We start from the raw sequence: 6105 nt of genomic DNA on the forward strand, positions 1-6105 counted from the left end.
ATCTTCTTTCAGAATATCACGTGCATTTTCTACGATTTACTCACCATTTAAAAGTTATTGTCAAATTAGATAAGTGACCTCCAAATTTTTAGTTGTTAAAAATACTGAATTAGGGATATTTTTGTTAAACTTTGTACAACTAAATCTAGACTTCTACTGGACCGATTTTGTTAACTAATGTATCGTTTGAAAGCCTAATTTGTGTAGATTTGCAAATAATTATGAACGTTTGATTTTATTAAATATTTGTGGTGATTAAAGAATAAAAAGCAAAAATACACTAAAAACTGATTTTTTCTATAGTTAATATTTTAAAATTTCAATTTATAGTTAACTTTAGGTTGCCTTTTTTGAATATTTTCAAAAAACGCCTAAGAGTACTTTGTAGCAAATTTTATTTTCTTTCGGAATATCACCTTCCACTTTGGTCGATTTCCTCACCGTTTAAGAGTTATTTGCAAAAAAGCTTAGCAACCTCCTAATTTATTGTGGTGAGAGAATATTGAATTGGAGAGATTTTTGTTAACTTTCTACAACTAAATCTACAGTTCTACTGGACCGATTTTATTAATTAATAGGTCAATAAAATCTGTGTAGATTTCCAAATAATTAGTAAAGTTTGAGTTTTATTTATTTATGGTAGTAATACGTTTGCCGGTATGAATAATCGAAAAAAAAATATGGTAGTAATAATGGGTTAGCCAGTATGCATCATTTGATCATATGGAACACATGTATTAACCTATAGTTTAACAGCTGATTGTTTTATAGTTATTTCCTTGATTTTTCTTTGTTTAAATTTAGTTGTTTACTATTTGAATTGGTGGTTGAGGTCCGTAAAGCGTGTTTCTAAAGTGATGTTTTTTAGGTAAGTTAAGTGATGTATGGATTTCATAACCAAAAATTATTATTTTAAACTGTCAATTATAAATTATTCAAATTTAATTTATAATTTACAGTTTAAAATAGTATTTAATATTCGTTATTTTGAAATGTTAATTATAAACTCAATATTTTACATTAGTTTAAAAATGAATAACTTTACTCTTCACTACATGGTTGGTGATGGAAACTGTTTCTTTAGAAGTGTCTCATTTTTATGCCATAAATCTCAATCCAGATTCATCCACGGATACGATCCACGGTAGTTGATGAAGTCGTCAATAACTGGGACTACTATTGTCCTTTGATCGTAGGGGATAAGACATATAGACTAGAAGTAAAAAACGCGACGGAATACAGAAATTTGATGACCAAAGATGGGGAATACGCCGGTAATGTCGAAATCGAAGCTGCAGCAAGAGGTTTTGACTGCCAATTCAAAATATATGCTGAGAAATTTGATTATTTTGTAACGGTTGGTGAAGGCACAACGATCTATAAACTACGATTCTCAGGAAATGTGGATGCTGGGCATCAAGAGGATATAATCTTACCAAAATCAAAACGTGGCCGTGCATCAAAAATATAGAAAAAGTAACAAATGTTCTGGCAGACGTGAATCAACAGCTCATAAAAATAAATTGAAGAAACCAAATTATAGTATGGATAAAGATTTACTCCAAGGGGTAAAAACGTGTTTATCAAGCAATCAAAAGGATGGAGAACCAGAAAATGAAAAAGAAACAGAACAAGATAGTCTGACCAACACTTCACTCAGAGATGATGCATCTTCCTCAACCTACTTAATTTGTGTATTGGGAATGCCAATACACAAATTAAATTTAAAAATTGGAGCTGTAATAATGTTGCTTAATAACACAAAACGGGGGTTATGTAATGGCACACGATTAATTGTTAAAGAACTCAAGCCCAATTAAATAATTGCAGAGGTTTTAACTGGATCAGCAGCACGTGAAATTGTATTCATTCTAAGGATTGACTTAGCACAGACGGACACAGATTTACCATTTGTTTTAAAAAGACGGCAATTTCCTTTAAAATTAGCGTTTGTTATTACAATAAACATAGCACAAGGCCAGACATTGGATAAAGTTGGGATATACCTTCCAGCAACAGTATTCAGCCATGGACAAGTAATTGTATGTTGCAATATCAAGGGTTAAAAGGTTTGAAGACATAAAAATTAAAATTATCCCTGGCAAAGAACAAGGAAGATTATTAAAACAATCAGATGAAGTCTTTACAAAGAATGTTGTTTACAAATAAATACTGTAAATAAAATATTTTTGCAAAATAGTATTTGTTTTTCATTATTTTTCTCTTTTAGAAAATCAGTGTATTTTCTAAACAATTTCATTCTTTAAAAAATGTTCAGGTACTTACAAGGGCATATATTATGTACTACTGTACTTTCTAGGGACCGTTGTATTTATTAACTACAACGGGCTCTGTTGCTAGTACAATAATAAATAATAGTCAAACTCGAAAAAATAAATAGGAAGATCAAAATTACGCAAAATAGTGGTTGAAAAATAAAACCAAGTGATATATCAAACATTATAATAAAAAAGTATGAATGAATAGTAAAAAATATTTATTCACGATAAGAAATACGCAAAGTGATATAACAACTATAATAATGGCTAAGTATGAGTTAATTGCAAAAAGTATATATAAAGACTACTGGGGAGAACGCACGACATACGATAAAAATCGTATAGTGGGCGAGCGCCCATTTGATTGTGTACGCCACTGCGAGTAAAACAGTCGTACGACAGTCGTGTATCACAGTGGCAGTGAACGACTGCTTCACGACAGTTTGTCGTAGTCGTGAGATTATCGTACAGTGGGCGAGCTCTCATAAGATCCAATGGTTCACTGTGGAAATGTTGTCGTTCCGACACAGTGTCGTACGACCGAAATCGTATAGTGGGCGAGGGGCCTAACAAAACGTTCAACAGCCATCGGCCTCGGTGGTCTATTGGTTAGCGTGCCGGGCTGATATACTGTAGGTCCAGGGTTCGAATCCTGCTCGTAGCATTAACTTTTTGTCCAAGATTTTTTTATTATCAGCAAGTTTGGTTGGTTAGGTTTGGTTATTACAGTTTAATTTTATTATTAAGTCATTATAAAATTTTAATTAATCAATTTCTAGTTTTATTTAATAAAAAGAATTATTTTTCCGATTACTAAACTTTTGTTATATTATTTCTTTATCAGCAAGTTTGGTTAGTTCGGTTAGGTTATGATAGTTTAATTTTATAATTAAAAAATAGTAAAATTGAATTCGAGGCATTTATAATTTTATTTTATGAACAGAACTATTTTTGCGACTAGTAAACCTTCATTGCCAAAGTGCTCTCTACTACAGCGCTGTTCACGGAGGAATTTTGAACTAAATGCCTCATTTGTACCTCCCCTAAGTCAGACCCCAGCAAGTTTGGTTAGTTATGTTAGGTTATATTTTTGGAAACATTTAATTTCATTATTGTTTATTGATGCTGAACAATATTTATCGTAGTTGTCTGCTGATATGTATCAATTTGTGAATATCGAAATATCGAGAAAAAAATCATCGATAATAATGAATGTTCCCTTTAACAGGAAAGTGCCGTTATTTGTCAGTAGGTAATTGAAGGATGGCGTGATAAATAGTAACAACCTAAAACCATCCGTAGTTTTAGAATAGTAAACTTGGTAACAAAGCGTGAACTTACCCTACACCGAGTTGAAAGAGCCGTGGCGCCTGACTGACGGACGTAGCGTCTCCCGAGCGCCGAGTACCCCCAGCGCCAAGGCCATAAAATACCAAAGGGTCTGCTCAGTGATGTAGAAGTGACGAGGGTTAATACCTTCTCTTTTAAAATGGTATCAATGAGTTTAATCTGTGAAGCAGTATAGAATGTATTGTATGTGAATACATGTAGGATACTGAAAATATAGTACCAAGAATGTTGTGTCACAACACCCCCTCCCCCAAAAAAACCTTAAGTGGATGAAGGTTACTGGTTAGACATAGTAAAGAAATTTTACTAGTTAGTTACGTTTCAATCATAATAGATACTATATAATAGTCTGAAAAAACAAACAAATTATACGTCTAATAACACTAGTACTAGTGTACAATTTGTTTGTTTTCCGGGGAATTTAATAACACGTACGATGCTGATCAAGAAGTTATTAATATAATAGTGCAATTATAATGATAAAATAGTGTTTGAAATGTAACTCCCCTTTTGCTCCTCACTTGGTCACTGGGAAACAGGAGTGAAGTCAGTGAAATATATCCTAAATCGGATTGTTGGTAATACTCAACTTACATATGAAGAGTTCACTGCCATTCACACACAAATCGAGGCAGTCTTAAATTCTAGACCATTCTCCAAATTACCGATGATCCTGATCTACATAGTCCAACGCAAATTTTCTTCTTGGTGCATCACTATCATTATAGATTATAACTGGAGTCACCACATTGTTTTGCTGGTTTTTCAGTTTTTCGTGTTGTTATGTTCTGTATTTCATGTATTTTATGACCGGTTGGTTCAAATTCGCTGTCAAATTCGATCCAATCAGGGGCCCATTTCATAATAAAGTACAAACTAAGTAAATCAGCTGATCGCCCAATGCAAATGTAATGGAAATTACAAGTTACAAGTTGTAACTTGTAACTTGTAGCTTATTATGAAATGGGCCCCTGATGGGGTTATTTTCTTCAGCAACCGCAAACAATTTATAAATGGATATTTCCAAACAGAGAAATTAAAATAGGATCAGTAGTCCTTGTTTACTGACGAACAATATCCTCCGTCAAAATGGCATTTAGGAAAAGTTGTACTAGACGTTTATCATGGGTCTGACAACCTCATTCGCGTGGTAGTTGTTAAAGAAGTACTCTATGTCTACTATCTACTGCCTGCCATAGGGAGATAAAATCACATGTTTTATTAATTGTTGTTATGATCTGTTTGTATTACATGTTTACATTTATCAGTTGTTACTAAACAATGTTAATTAAAGCATCTATTCTTTTTTATCCAATCAATTTCATCAATCACTAGAGGACCCATGCTGTTCCGCAGCCTTAAAATAAATATATTATCCGAGAAAAAAATCAAATTTATGATTTTTTTATTTTGTAAAAATCAATTTACAGTATCTTGAAATTTACTGATTCAAACTATCAATAGCTCAAATTAAAGCCCATAATTTACTGATTATTTTGAGTCGAAAACATAAAAATAACATTGAAAATACTGGAGCTATTAATTTTTAATCATAGAAAAATCTTATGAAAAATAATTTAATGTTGGTTGTTCACCTTGCGTTTGCTTGAAACTCGCCCGATTTAAATAACTAATACTGTAGCTTAAATGAAAGCCGGTATTTCACTGAAGGTTCTGGACCAACATTGCCTATATAGGATTATATAATTATAACTGGTGAAATCCATCTTAAATTGAAGTAAGAATTCAAAAGGTAATCAAATTATGTTTTTTATCAAAGAATACAGTAGGTAAATATATGCCGATGCTTGATGTGAAATCTTTGTGGGCATACCTTCAATATGAAACATCAATCATGAAAATCGGTCGGGTAGAAGAGCCAAACGAACTCGGCAAAGAAAAACCAAATTTAACTCCCACAAGAAATACATGGGGAGCAAATTTGGTTTACGTATAGGCCGTAGAAGGGAAGCTAATTTAATTAGGCAAGTAGTTATGCTCATTTCATATTATTCAACATTTCACTTGCATTCGTTATTACTTTTTTTTCAACTTTCAATCTTTCAATATTGTATTTGTATTAATATCGGCATGTCAACTCTGAAAAATGATGTAACCATAAATAAATAAATAAGGGCAAATATTGTAATTTTTCTTTTCTCTCAGTGTAAAAATACCTAAATGGTCTAGCCAGCCAGTCATAAGTGTAAAAATTAGTGATGAGTCAGTCCACGACCAACTTTTTAGGTGGCCGTGGTCAGTCAGTGAGGGTTCTTACTTTAATTAATAGAGGAGGGGAATAGGAATAGTCACGGCCGCCAAAGGCAGCCGTGGAATAGTTGATCCAATAAAAAGATACTTTTATGTTAAAGGGAACATTCATTATTATCGATGATTTTTTCGATGTATCAATATTAGGGAAATTCGCTAAAATCCGGATTATAAGCTATAGAACAAAATCGGAATTATAAGCTGC

The sequence above is a fragment of the Macrosteles quadrilineatus genome, unplaced genomic scaffold (genome assembly GCF_028750875.1).
Source record: "Macrosteles quadrilineatus isolate MER2022 unplaced genomic scaffold, UCM_ALF_1.0 Scaffold_2__2_contigs__length_208266976, whole genome shotgun sequence".
In the NCBI taxonomy this organism is placed as follows: Eukaryota; Metazoa; Arthropoda; class Insecta; order Hemiptera; family Cicadellidae; genus Macrosteles; species Macrosteles quadrilineatus.